The sequence below is a fragment of the Gorilla gorilla genome, chromosome 2, assembly GCF_029281585.2.
Source record: "Gorilla gorilla gorilla isolate KB3781 chromosome 2, NHGRI_mGorGor1-v2.1_pri, whole genome shotgun sequence".
NCBI classification, from domain to species: Eukaryota; Metazoa; Chordata; class Mammalia; order Primates; family Hominidae; genus Gorilla; species Gorilla gorilla.
The window spans coordinates 183122425-183137600 of record NC_086017.1 but is presented as its reverse complement, the minus strand read 5'-3'; the positions used below and the strand labels follow the sequence as shown (position 1 = coordinate 183137600).

The window sequence follows — 15176 nt, the reverse complement described above, 5'->3', positions numbered from 1 at the left end:
AGAGCCTTGTCCTTAACTCACCTTCAGTGAACTCACTTTCTAAAGATGGAGTCGAGCCCTACATGATTTCTAACAAAGGACGCATTTAGGGTTGCCAGCTACCCAGGTTTAGCCTGGGCCGTCTGGGAAAGCACAAGGTTCCTCTGAATCCTGAGGTCACCTTTAATTAACTGCAGGAGCTGCTTTCTGAGTTCTCAGAGATAGACACCCTCTAGTCCTTTGCTCATCCCATCCCTGTGGCTGCCTTGGGTACAACCTACACCACCTAAAAGTATTAACCTTAAAAGGAGAAAAACAGTTAGTATTAGGAATAGGAGGATTTGCTTTTCCAGGTGCAAATTATAGGTACAGCATCTTACTCTTATTAACTGAAATGAAAGGCACTGCGGATGAACAGAACTGTTTTACCAGTGAGTAAAAGGACTCCCTTTCATAGAGTGTTTAAAGTGTCCGAATAAGGTAAAGCTTCACTACCATTTCTTAACCAACTGCCTCAGATTTTTCCCATTCACTCCATTGTGCTTCTTATACATTACTTTCTATGAAGTACACTTTTATCCTCTGGTTTCTTTCATTCTAAGCTTCAGTTGCTACTACAGAGAACAATCTAGGAAAATCTCCCTCTTGGACAATGTCCAGAATATTGTTTCAAAAGAAGATTTTTTTTTTTTATTTTTTTTGAGACGGAGTTTTGCCCTGTCACGTAGGCTGGAGTGCAGGGCAATGGCGCAGTCTCGACTCACTACAACCTCTGCCTCCCAGGTTCAAATGATTCTCCTGCCTCAGCCTCCTGAGTAGCTGGGATTACAGGTGCCCGCCACCACACCTGGCTAATTTTTGTATTTTTAGTAGAGACGGGGTTTCACCATGTTGGTCAGGCGGGTCTCAAACTCCTGACCTCAGGTGATCTGCCCGCCTTGGCCTCCCAAAGTGCTGGGATTACAGGCGTGAGCCACTGTGCCCAGCCTAGATTTTAGTTTTCTAGACAATAGACAGGTTGAGCACATGGAAGACATTCAGCTAATATTTAGCCTTAGTATTCAGCCACCTGGGAACACAGACACTGTACCAAGTCTAGAGATACAAATAAGATAATTAACTTGAACTATCGAGAAGCAGTGTGATACAGTTAAAAAAAGTTTTAAAATCACTCTAAGTGACTTAGGAAAGTTTTTTAATGTTTTTGAGTATGCCTTCTCATCTCTGATTCACTCAATAAACACTTATGGGGGCACTCAATATGTACCAGCTTCTGCGGTGGACACTAGAAACACCTACAGAAAAACAGAATATCTTCCAGAATTACTTTTTAAGGAAAGTGTGTTTGTATATAGATAAATGGATGTATACACACAGACACACACAGAATATACATATGGATGGAATACATATTTACATGAAAATGCCTGGCAAGTAGTGAGTGCTGGAAAATTGTTGGCCACTATTACTGTATTTTACATCTGCCTTGTGGTCAGAGGGTTTGGAAGTACAGTGCACAAAAGTGTCCTCATTTCTAAATAAAACTGCCAATAGCTGGCTATCATTTTACTCCAAGGAATATGATGATTAAAACCTTCAATTTTGCCCTATCTCCTAACTGGAGTCCTTTAATCTAAGCACTATTCTCACCTCTTTCCAGCCATTAGATTGAAAACCTTACAGGGACAGATTACCAAGAGGGCCAACTCCCCAACTCCGAGTTCCCCAAACTTGTCTGATCATATAATTCACCTGAAACACTTGATAAGGATTTCCAGATCCCACCCCAGATCTAAAGAACAAGAGCCTCACAGGCACCGCCCCTCTCCAAACACACAGCCCTATAATGTCCCAGGAGATTCTTCTCTTAACAGTCTTTAACTCCCCCTGCAAATAGCTGAGGTCATTCTCCTCAAGTTCTTTCCAAGGCATGCTCTTTGACCCTTTCCCCATGGCTTAGTTTAGCACTAACCAACACTTGGACAGAATCAACTCTTTCAGCTGGGCCTCCAACAGCTCAGCAAGGCACATTTGGGGGAGGAGAGGGTTTCTGTCCCTTAATATGTCCTTTCTAGAATTTCACTTATAAAAGGATCATTTAAGGCCAGGTGTGGCTCATACCTGTAATCCCAGCACTTAGGGACGCCAAGGTGGGCAGATCGCTTGAGCCCAGGACTTCCAGACCAGCCTGGGTAACATGGCAAGACCCCATCTCTACCAAAAAAAAAAACCCACAAAAATTATCTGGGCATAGTGGCATTCACGCGGGAGGCTGAGGGTGGAAGGATCACTTGAGCCCAGGAGGCGGAGGCTGCAGTAAGCAGGGATCACGCCACTGCACCCCAGCCTGGGCAGCAGAGCCAGACCCTGTCTCAAAAAAAAAAAAAAAAAAAAAGAAGAAAGACAAAGATTATTTTTAAAAAGGATCATTTAAAACTACCACAAATCTCTGAAAAGTTACATTATTTTAAAAAATAATTCCCTTAACTTATAATTTGAACTGACTCCAATAAACAAACAAAATGTACATAATTGAGGGCCCATATTTTCATGGAACATAAATACTGCTTTTTGTTAGAATTTTCCAAATCAATTCACAATCTAATAGAAACATGAAAAAAGTCATGTATTCTCTGAAGAACATTCATTTCTTTAAAATAGCAATGAATAAAAAGCTAGGTTTGCACTACAGGTGACTCATGCCTTTCATCTTCATTTGTTCAATTAAATATTTATTAGTTCCCTACTTTGAGGAAAAAAACTGAAGAACACCATGGAAACACAAAAATGCCTAAAATACAGGCCATGTTCCAAAGACAGTAGGTTCTTTAGCGGTGATTTATGAGATTTTGATGCACCCATCACCTGGGCAGTATACACTGAACCCAATTTGTAGTCTTTTATCCCTCACCCTCTTCCCAACCTTTCCCCTTGAGTTCCCAAAGTCCACTGTATCATTCTTATTGAAAGGTGCTAAGTTTAAATGGCACATTCAAACTAGGGATCCAGCTACCCAGCCATCGAATGAATATTTACTGTGTACCCACGATTAAAAGACCCCAAGTTAAATCAGAAATCATCCCTACTCACAAATAAGGGAGACAAGGAGACTATTAGACAACAATGAAAAAGTCAAGTCTTCTGAAAAGTACAGATAAAGTGCTAGAAGATATTTAAGAAAATGATAAGTTAGGAGAAACCCTGTCTCTACTAAAAAAAAAAAAATACAAAATTAGCCAGGTATGGTGGCGCATGCCTGTAATCCCAGCTACTTGAGAGGCTGAGGCAGAAGAATTGCTTGAAACCGGGAGGCGGAGGTTGCGGTGAGCCAAGATCACGCCATTGCACTCCAGCCTGGGCAACAAAAGTGAAACTCCGTCTCCAAAAAAAAAAAAAAAGAAAGAAGAAAGAAAATGATAAGTTAACTAAAATGATGGCTCTGGAACATAACAAGGATATGCAAAGAAAAGGGGAGATCATTTTCTTTTGAATAGGCCAAAATCATTTAAAAGCATTCTAAATGCAATGTAATAATTCTTCGTATCACTCCTGGATATGAGGAGACCATGACTCTCAATACCTTTTGATATCAGTAATGACCCTACCGCCAGAGAAATTAGTAGGCCACAAAAATGACAGCTATGGTATGAAAAGCTCACTGAGTGGAATTTGTATCAAGCCATTTATATATACAGCAATATATATACACACACACTATATAAAGAGTATATATACTATATATACACACTATAATATATACACACACACAAACACACACACACACGAAAATATACCCACAAAGGCCGGGTGTGGTGGCTCATGCCTGTAATCCCAGCACTTTGGGAGGCTGAGGCAGGTGGATCACCTGAGGTTGGGAGTTCGAGACCAGCCTGGATAACATGGTGAAACCCCATCTCTACTAAAAACACAAAAATTAGCCAGGCATGGTGGCACGTGCCTGTAATCCCAGCTGCTCCGGAGGCTGAGGCAGGAGAATCACATGAACCCAGGAGACCAAGGTTGCAGTGAGCCAAGATCGTGCCACTGCACTCCAGCCTGGGTGACAGAGTGAGACACCATCTTAAAAAAAAAAAAAAGAAAATATACCCACAGAGAGTACATGTACACATTACTATCACACCCTTGCAATTTGACACTGTTTTCCACGAGTTCTGGAATGAATGGTAAACATTTTGTGGTAGCAAATGGTATGTAATTTTCCTTAAGAACTTACCTGCATTTGAATTTAAATCTTTCCATTAGAATTTTTATCTGACATTTTCAGTATACATACTTTTCATCCGATGTTTAGGCTTTGGTATCCCACCACTTAATGAAAATCTTACCCATCTTTTGGTAAATGATCCAACTACACTCAACATCAAATACCTCACAAAAAAAAACAGAGGGAGCAGAACCTACTATGCAATCATTAGATGCCAGAGACAAGTTCAGATGAATAAAACAGAATTTATGTGTTTTCTTTCTCTCTATCCCTTTTGTAACTTGGTTTTACAGTCTAAGGAACTAAAGAATTCTAATACCTAATGCATTTCCAACATGAGTACAGAGATGACTTATACCATTTCTCTTAAACAGAAATCAAAGTTTTTCCACAGTACTAATGATGTCAAGAATGAATAAAATGTTTAAAGGTTAGGCCAGGCATGGTGGCTCATGCCTATAATCCCAGGACTTTGGGAGGTAGAGGCGAGCAGATCACCTGAGGTCAGGAGTTCGAAACCAGCCTGACCAACATGGAGAAACCCCGTCTCTACTAAATATACAAAATTAGCCAGGGGTGGTGGTGCATGCCTGTAATCTCAGCTACTCGGGAGACTGAGGCAGGAGAATCGCTTGAACCTGGGAGGCAGAGGTCAGGGTGAGCCGAGATCGCGCCATTGCACTCCACCCTGGACAATAAGAGCGAAATTCTATCTCAAAAAAAAAAAAACAAAAAACAATGTTTAAAGGTTAGAAAATGTGACAGGTCCGATTGTACACCTACTCCTGGATTTCTAAATGACTCGCTGTGCTATTCAGGATAGATTATCTTCATGTGCTTACATGGTCTGCGAATATTAATAAACTCCCTGATTCATCTCAATATTAAAATGCCCTTTTTTCCCCTCCAGAGATCTACTTTTAAACATTTTCCTCTTAAATTTAAGTCAGTTAATAAAATAAGGAAACTCTCTGATCTCCAAAAAATGGCCTAGGGAAATCTCCATTTACACTGCAACAGCCAGATGAAGAAAAAATAACTATTTACCTGCCTGAAGCAGACCAAGGGGGAGTAAAGAGGCATATGGAGACTGTGTAGGATACATCTTCAATATTTACTTTTGCATTTTTTAATTGTCATAAAATATACATAACAAAAAATTTACCATTTTCTGCATTCAACTTAGTGGCATTACATACACTCATAATGTTGTACAACCATCGCCACTGTTTATTTCCAGAACTTTTTTATCATCCCAAACAGAAATTCTAAACCCATGAAACACTATCTCTCCATTTTCCCTTCCCCCAAGCCCTGGTAATCTCTATTCTACTTTTTGTCTCTATGAATTTACCTATCCTAGTCATCTCATGCAAGTGGATACATACAATATTTATCTTTTTGTGTCCGGCTTATTTCACTTAGCATAATGTTTTCAAGATTCATTCATGTTATGGCATGTATTAGAACTGCCTTCTTTTTTATGGCTGAATAATATTCCACTGTACCAAAATATTCCAATATATAATACCATATTTTGTTTCTCCATTCATCTGTTGATGGGCATGGGTTGTTTCTACCTTTTAGGTATTGTCAATAATGCTGCTATAAACACTGGCTTTTAAGTACCTGAGTCCCTGCTTTCTTTTGCATATAGGAATAGGAATGGAATTGCTGAATCATATAGTAATTCTATGTGTAAATATTTATGAACTACAAAACTGTTTTCCACAGTAGCTTTATCATTTAACATTCCCAACATGCAATACACAAGGATTCCAGCTCAATATATTTAAGTATTCTCTAATTCACTACTTCAGAATAATGTTTACCTCTATCTCTTAATCAGAATTATTTTTCTTGAGATTAAAAAAACCATGATTGAAAAATCAGAAACAGCATCTAAAGACTTTTATTATTTTCTTTCCCATTGAATGACTTAAACAATAAAAGATATAGAAGGTATAGAATGGGTTTTTTAAAACCTTTAAAATACTAAGAGAAAATGAAGCATACTATCCTAGAAATACATTAAGTATCCTATATGTACAACTTGTACTGTTAAAAACTGGTCAAATCTGACCCCTAAGTAGTCACATACTAGAAAACCTCGCATCTGAGTGACTGAGTATAAAACGTAAAATATCCAGAAATCTTTTAAAAGAAACTTACTCTTATTACTGGCAAGTTCATACAGTACCTGGAACTAAGCTGCCCAGGAGGATCTTGCTTTAGTAAAAGTAGAGGAGAAGGATGTGTAATTACCTTATCTAAATACTAAACTCAGGACTCCCCACAATCTTGCCCAAACACAAAGGCAGAAGAAATGAAGCTAAAAGCAATAATGATGCTCTTAAACCTTTAACATCTGCTGTCACCAATCTGCCATCAAATGCTTACACGTGACAAAAGAAGTTAACAAGTAGCAAAACAAATGTCAATAGAAAAACTCCAAAACCAATAAATAGGCATAGTTGGAGTCTATTTGGTAGAGTGGAGTGGGGTGGGGGAGGCAGATATTGTGTTTATTGTTGTGATGTATTTCGCAAGCAAATAATATAGTTCTACCCATTGCTGGTAAACTGTTTGTAGTTCACATAATAGCATTGAGTCAGTCAACATTTATTTCATGGCAATCCACAGACAGCACTGACTTTCCAGGGGCTCCTGTATCTCTATGAAAAGACCACCAGCAGACCAGCATCAGTGAATGCAGTCCGCATTTTTACACTGCTTTTAAGTAAATTGATTTTCCCAAGGTGTTTAAAAGTGGTTTGTTCTTTTAATTAGGTAAATATTCCTCTTAAGATCTATTTAAACTTGATATTTACAGTAAAACCTTTTCATATAGAATAGGCAGCCAAACTTTATCCTAGCCTTGCCTGGATAATTGCAAATCCCTTATTAGCTACATCTAGAACAATGGAGTTATTTTTAATAGAGACCCCTCTTTCATAGGCTATGGGGAATCTTAAATCCCTTAAAAATAAATTAAACCATTATATTTCCTGGGATCTTAGAATCTTCAATTATTTCTAAAACATCCCACCTTTGTTCATGTATAAAGATCACTTTCTACACAATTATTTCAACAGAAAGCTTTTCATAATTGTGAGTTAGGATCATGTCAATTTAAGTAAGTTTTTATGACTAGCTGGCCTTTATGAAAATCTTTACTACTCTTTCCAGGGTCAAAACAAAGATGTATCCTTACATTCTAATATAATTTAGAAGCCTTAAAGTCTAACACAGCCTGAAGGTGCTCCATTTTTACTATTTCTCAAATTTCAGAAGGTAGCAAAGAATTGAACTTACCACCATCCAGCCTTAGGAGTTTGGTGGTAGACACTGTTCTCTACACAAGATTCCAAAAACATCACAACAGAGTAGAACATTCCATTAACAAAGAACCTGGTCTAGATCTCAACAAATGCATTCTGAGTCAATAAACAAGTAACTGAAATGAAATTACATTTTAAGCTCAAATAGAATCATTTAACACAAGACACACTTTGATACTTACTAGAACCTCAAAGAACACTAACTGTGACTCAACACCATCTCAGAAAAATCCCCTACCACCCTGCAAAATGGTTATTTGAAACTGATGAGGTATTTTAATGATATTATAAAAACAAAACAGGGCCGGGCAAGGTGGCTCATAACCTATAATCCCAACATTTTGGGAGGCTGAAGCGGGGGGATTGCTTCAAGCCAGAAGTTAGAGACCAGCCTGAGCCACAAAGTGAGACCCTGTCTCTATAAAAATAAAAAAAAAAACATTAGCCAGGCATGGTGGCATGAACCTATAGTCCTAGCTATAGCCCTACTCGGGAGGCTGAGGTGGAAGGATCACTTGAGCCCAGGAGTTCGAAGCCATGGTAAGCTATGATAGAGCCACTGCACTCCAGCAGCAGTGAAACACTGTATCTTAAAAAAGAAAAAGAAAAAAAATTAGGAGCCAATGTCTAAACTGACACTGAGTAGTGAGTGCCAAGGGCATCAGAAATTCTGATCCAACACTTACAGAATGCTAAACTTGCATATCTTAACTGGGGAGAAACAAAGAAAAATTCAACAATCGATCCATTTTCAAACTGACAAACATCCTCATCTGTATGTAGATGGCTGATCACGACTGTCTATCGATCTTAGGTGATTTATACTTGGTGGTTTTAAAAACATTTCTGTCCCCTGATCTTCAACTGGCACCCCACATACCTTCTGTTTCCAAGAACTGGTCCTTGACATTAAACCTGCACCACAAATAAACTCCCCTCCAGGTGAGCTTGTTACTAGGGTCTGGCATCTCACTGGAGGTAACTTGCAAAGTGCTCAACTACCATCAAGTCATCCTTCTAGCTGGGCCTGTGCTTGTCTACCTGCCCCTATCTAGCCACAATAATTCAAGCATTCTCTCCCTCTTTAAAACACGTAATGCCATAACCATACTACATATTTTAAGGCAAAGTGTATATATATATATATATAGAGAGAGAGAGAGAGAGAGAGAGAGAGACACTCAGTAAACTAAAGTACAAAGCTTCTCCTCAACCACCTAAGTGAATTCTCAACAGCCTTAAGAGTGAGAATTAATTTACTTGAAAATAATGTCTTACCATATAAAAATCCCACTTAATGGATTAACCTCGTTAACATGAAGAAAAGGCAATTGTGATTTCTAAAGTGGAAAGGCAGGTAGGTTGCAAAGATTCCCCTACACTGAAAATACGATTCTTTTCCATTCTCAGCTGTAATTGCTGAAAGCTCAAGTAATAGGCTAAGGTAACATACAAGGCCTAAAACCTTATTCCTTTATCATTCAGTACTGAACGTTCCTCTAAGAGACTGCACTTTTTCCCCCCACCTCAAAAACAGCCCTGAATCAAGCCTGGCCTGCCCACTTCAGCAACACTAGCCCAGCTACAGACCAGCTTCCCAAAAACACAGATATGGGACAACTTATGTATAGTACAACTTTGCAGAGGTCACAAATCACCTATTCCATTAGGAGTGGGGTAAAATAAAATACAACATCTAAAGCTTGGACCTTATTTACTGATCACAAAGAGAAAAATAAATCATTTTTCAAACTGTCCAAGCACAATTTGGAGGTCTCTGAAAATGTGCAGAGAAATACCATAGCACCAGCTCAGTTTTAAACTCTGGAATATAATGAACTATGGAGTTTGTATAAGGCTTTGCCCAACACTTCTCAATACACTGACTCATTAATCCCTTGTGACAACCATTTGAAAAGGTACAAGTTAGATCTTTCCTCTTTATATTAAAATGAGGAAACCCAGACTCAGAGAGATTCAAAAGCTTATCAAGGACCCAGCTAGAAAGTAAAGTCACTCCTTGACAGAGGAGATATTCTGATTTCAAACTGATGTTCAGATGTGGCCCTCAATCTTTGTCCATCATTTAAACATCTTTATGCCTTAAGATTATAGTACATTTCTCATTTGTATTAAGCACTTGGGGATGTCCTACAAATCAAACCATATGTCATGGGTTAAATCATGTTTCCTATATTTGTCACACTCACTAGGACACTATAATTCTATTTATAACATGGTTCTTATCCTGAAAATAGTACAGTGGTATCTTATCCTTGAAAATAGTACAGTGGTCCCAATGGTCAGGAATGGGTATGAACAAGATGTTTCAGTTATCTGAACAGTCTCAGTAACTGACACCTTACCTGCAGTTGAATTAACGATTTTCAAAGAGCTGGAAGCAATGTAATTCACATAACACTAAAATAACATAGAACAACTTAAAGATAATTTACAGACATAGGTCCTTCAGGATATGTCTAGAGTTAAGACTATGAACTGCAATTATCCCAGGACAGTACCATAACTATGGAAGATACAATAGATTCAGATATATTTATACTGAACCTGGCAGTTGCCTCTTAAAAATCCTAATAAAAAGAGATTACATTATAATTTGCCTTTTCCTGAGGGTAGCACACCAAAAAAAAAAAAAAATGAGTTGGAATTTTCACTATTCCATACAAAATCAGAAGTTGTTGAAATTCCTTTTAGCAAATGAAACTCTAAAATTCAATGAATTTAAATTAAATCCACTAATCAGAAAATGATTTGAACATCTGCCATCGGACAGATCTTTCTTACTGTTTTAATCTTACACATATTCTTCCCAATTCATGGATGAATCCAATGTGTTTGATATTTGATTTCTATACACTGAGAGTAAAAGAATAATTTTAATTCTTCAGGTTACTTCTGCAGCTACATAAGGAAAAGTGAATAATGGTTTACTGATACTTACGAAGTCTGAAAAGAACTGTCCAATGAACGGATGGACATGGGTATGAGAGGATCGTTTTTTTCAACTTTCTTAGTGACTTTTCATATTGCTTCCTATTTGTACTCTTATTACACTAAAATAACCAACAAACTCTGACTACTTTTTCAGCAATTCCTATGTACAATTCCTATATTAAACCAAAAAAGATACGATTTAAAGATTTTTCCACCAGTTTTAACTATCACATGTAAGCATTGTTTTTAAAACCAAATAGTTAACAAATAATGTGCGTATTTTATCCACTCTATATATGAAAGCAAAGTTGAGCTATAGCTAACTCAGTCTTTAAATTCCGTTTAAGGGCTGAATGTAACTTCTGATATCATAGAAGAAAGAAAAATGAACTAAGAGATCTAAAGAGCAGTATGCAGCCTGGACAACCTACTGAGACCTGTCTCTACAAAAAAACAATAATAATAATAAATAGCCTGGCATGGTGGCGTGCACACCTGTAGTCCCAGCTACTGGAGAGGCTAAGGGGAGAGGATCACTTCAGCCTGGGAGGTGGAGGCTACAGTGAGTGAGCCAGTGATCATGCCGCTGCACTCCAGCCGGGGTAACAGAGCGAGACTCTGTCTCAAAGTAAAATAAAGAGCAATATGACCAAGCTACATGTGAAGGATTTGGGAGTCAAAAAGTTGTACACTTTGCTCTCCAATATGGTAACCACTAGTCACAAGTGGAAATTTAAGTTTAAAATAATTACAAGTAAATAAAACTTAGTCCGGGTGTGGTGGCTCACGCCTGTAATTCCAGCACTCTGGGAGCCCGAGGCGGGTGGATCACCTGAAGTCAGGAGTTCGTGACCAGCCTGGCTAACATGGTGAAAACCCGTCTCTACTAAAAAATACATAAAATTAGCCGGGCATGGTGGCAAGCGCCTGTAATCCCAGCTACTCGGGAGGCTAAGGCAGGAGAATCGCTTGAATCCGGGAGGCGGAAGTTGCAGTTAGCCGAGACCGCGCCACTGCACTCCAGCCTGGGCTACAGAGCGAGAATCCATCTCAACCAGCTAGGCGGAGGTTGCAGTGAGCCGAGATTGCGCCACTGCACTCACTCCAGCCTGGGCGACAGAGCGAGAGTCCATTTCAAAAAAAAAAAACAAAAAAAAACTTAAACTGTTGTTCCTCAGTCCACTAGCTACATTTCAAAGACTCAGTTACATGTGCCTTGTGGCTGCTATGCTGGACAGCACAGACAGAACCATTTCCAACACTGAAGAAAATTCCACTGGATGACACCATTGGTAGCTACGTGATCTTATGCAAGTTACTCTCTCTCTGTAAATCTCAATGCCCTTGTTTGTAAAGTGTGCATAACACAACCTAAATCGAAAATACTAGAATTTTAATGAGATAATGTATAAAAGCACAGGAATTAGTGCTTAGTACACATCAGATATCCCAGAAAGGAGCTATTAACACAATCCTGTATTAAACTTTCGTCTATAATGGTGACCCTCAACAAGTCACTTTCCCTTCCCGGGCCTCATTTTCCAAACTGACAAGTGTGGTAAGTTCTTCTAGTTAGCTCCTAATGAACTTATCCATCAAATGCTACCAGGTTAAATATTGAGCAAAAGGAGCACAAACTCCTACTGAGTGAACTGCTACCTAGCCTCCAAGAGCCTAGAGCTTCCTCACAGATCCCAAGCATTCTTCAAGAAACCCAGAAGACTGGCTCTCCAATATAACCCATCGTCTGATGTGAGCTATTTATAAAGTCTGTATTAAAAGATTACCGGAATATCTTTCTGAAATTGTATATACTGTAATTAGAAGCTACAACTTCCTATTTCATGACGAGATCCTGCAGTTTTAGCATCTTTTAAATGAACGCTATCCTTACAGATGAATTTTTTTATCTTAAAGTCATTTAAACCACAACACTTTAAAAGCACGTGTGAGTTTAAAAACAATTTTGTAATGACTGATTTTTTTTTTTTAAATCAACTATGCCTCATTCTCAGCCAGCCTGTGGGTGCCCCTCTGGTATGTAAACAAAGTGAGAATTGTACCTTCATGGGTGAGGTCCTTTTGCAGGGCCAGAAACATGCCCAGAGACTTTATCCTCGTTAACAGCTGCTCCCAGGGAGCCAGGAAATTTACTGATCCAGTAAATTTCAGAGTCAGCCTCCAATGAGGGGGAACCAAGGGCCCCCACAAAAGGCACAAAACCAGCGCTCCCGGCTGCTATCCACTGTGGGGCGTTGCCCGGGCACCCAGGGTCATAGCTTTAACTTAGGGGTGGAGGAGCAACTCCGGCAGCAGAAATCATTACAGAGCGAAGCAATTTTGCCCAAGGCCTGAGGCCTCAAAAAAAAAGTGTTATTCCAGAGCAGATTCCTTTTCTTCCGGGTCTGTCTGCTCCTTCTGACTCTTTGCCCACAACCACCGTGCCTCCCCATTCCCAACGCCCCACCTCCTGCCACATTTATTTAAAAAAAAAAAAAAAAAAGAAGAAGAACAAGAACAAGAAGGAGGAGGAGGAGAAGAAAAGGAAGGAAGGAAGGAAGGAGAGAGAAGGAGAAAGAAAGAAAGAAAGAAAGAAAGAAAGAAAGAAAGAAAGAAAGAAAGAAAGAAAGAAAACGATTTTAAAAAAGCATATTCCCTCTCCCTTAGCTTTCCCTAGGAAGGCCTGGAAACTGAAGGAAATTCAAATCAAATTAGTTGCACATTAAAAAATAAACAGACGAGCAATCAGGGGGTGCCCACCCAACAAAAGACCTCACCCGTTCCAAAATATGATTAAGCCTGGGAGGGAAGAGGGGGAGGGGGACTAGAAACCAGCAGGGATGGAGAGAGAAACCTGTGGATTTTTGGCCCCAGCGTTGCCCCATTGCGGCCAAATTTTAAATTTTGTTTAAATAAAATGCTGGGTTGAGGAGAAAAGAAAATAAAAAGTTATAACTTTTAAGGAAGTCTGCAAACGGCACTGTCTGGATAAAATGCCATTGCTTCCCTTCGTCTGGGATGGCAGGGTGGGAGCTGAGATTCCAAAAGCTCCAACTCCGACCGCGCACTCCTGGAAGCCTCCCCGCCAAAGGCGCCGCCGGGCGGCGCAGCCCAGTCTCCCGAGACGGCGGGCCCGGGTCCTCCGGTTCCCACGGGACGCCGGGACCCGGACCTCTGGGAAAGTTCGCGGGCACAGCCCGAGGCCCCACTTTCTGCCGAGAGTGACAGGCCCTTCCCACGCCTGCCGGCCCCAGCCCAGCCGCGGGCACCAGACGGTCCGCGCGGCCCCTCCTGGCCGCCTCGGGGCGCAGATTCCGCCCGCCCGCCCTACCCCCGGCCGAGGCGCCCCTCGGGGTGACCGACTGACCGGAGCTCCGCTGGCCCACACACCGGGTCGCCCGCTCCTTCCCGCCGCGCCCCGCTCCCCCGCCCGAGCTTCCAGCCGCCGGCTCGCCAAGTCCGGCCGCGGCCGCCGGTTACCGCCCCCAGCCCGGGGGGAGCCCGGGGGGCAGGACGGGGAGGAGGACGTGGCGTGCTCGGAGGTGGCCAGCAGCGGGGCGGGGAGTGTCCCGGAGAGGCCCAGCCGGGGACGGGGGGGCCAGGCCGGCGCGGGCTCGGGACCCTCCCCGCGAGCATCCCCGGGTTCGAGGCCCCCGACCGCCCCCGCCGGCGCGGAGAGGCGGCCCCAACTTCCAGCCCCACTTCGCACACCCGCCCTCTTCCCTCCACCATATGGAAATCTACAGCCTCAGAAAGTGACACGTCTAAGATTCCTCGGCCTCGCCGCCCGCCCTCCCCCTCCTGGGCAGCGTTCCTGCCGCGGAGATTCCGGGAGGGGGAGCGGATTCCTCGGACAAAATCTGCTGGGAAGGCTGGGGGTGGGGGGAGGCCGCGAGCCACTGCCCAATTTTTTTTTTAAGAGGAATCTACCCGTTTCTTTCACTCCTCCAAACCCTGAGGCAGGGGGCACAGGCGGGGGACCCCAGCCCAGCAAGGCGGGGGCCGCCCCCTCCCGGGTCCCGTGTTCCCGGGGTGCCCAGGCGAGCACGGGGCGCCCCAGCACTCCGGCGCCAAGTTTTTGCCGGGAAGCCCAGGGCGCTCCCGGGACAGGGACGCACTTTGGCGGACTCGGCGTCAGGCCGGGGCTTTCCAGTGCACCGGGACCCGGCGATCGCGCGCGGGGTCCCGGTCTCCTCTAGTCCCCGGCTCTTGCACGCCTTACCTTCCCTAGGGCTGAAACGCGGGGCTCTGGGCGCGCCACACACCGGGTCGCCCACGCCTTCCCAGCCGGCAGCCTGGAGGATCCCTGCCGCCCCCTTCGCTGCTCCCGCCGCCGCCGCTCTCCTCCTCCAGCCGCCGCCGCCGCCGCTCAAATAACTACCAGGAGGGTTTGATGGGGGATTCCGCCATGTCAATGATGTCGGGACCACATGGGGATTTGGGGCCCGCCCACTACCGTAAACCGCCGAATATACCGGCCGCCACAATCGCAGAGTCGCAGAAGCTGTTGTCCCCCGGCCCTGCCTAGCTAAGCAGAAACTCCTTTTGGTTCAGCCAGACTAAAGAAACCTGAGGCTTAGGGAACTAACAACTCCTGAATGGCGAGGGCTGCGCGTTCTGCAGATCGCCAAAGTAATATAAAGGCAATGTTTACTAAGTGATAATTAAGCCTAAAA

At 42.4% G+C, this 15176-nt stretch overlaps 1 protein-coding gene across 8 annotated transcripts in view; it reads right to left on the bottom strand.

Annotated features, from left to right (window-relative positions):
- Positions 1-14959, bottom strand: part of FNDC3B (fibronectin type III domain containing 3B) — a 361054-nt gene extending 346095 nt beyond the window's left edge. For 2 of the 8 annotated variants that reach the window (XM_055381471.2, XM_055381473.2), the window contains exon 1: positions 13868-14183. The gene's annotated coding sequence lies outside the window, so the exon portion shown is untranslated. Of the gene's footprint in view, positions 1-13867; positions 14184-14722 lie in introns of those variants that run through there. The other 6 variants (XM_063704355.1, XM_063704356.1, XM_031009318.3 and 3 more) reach the window with 5 other exon arrangements.
- Positions 14960-15176: the final 217 nt, after the last annotated feature.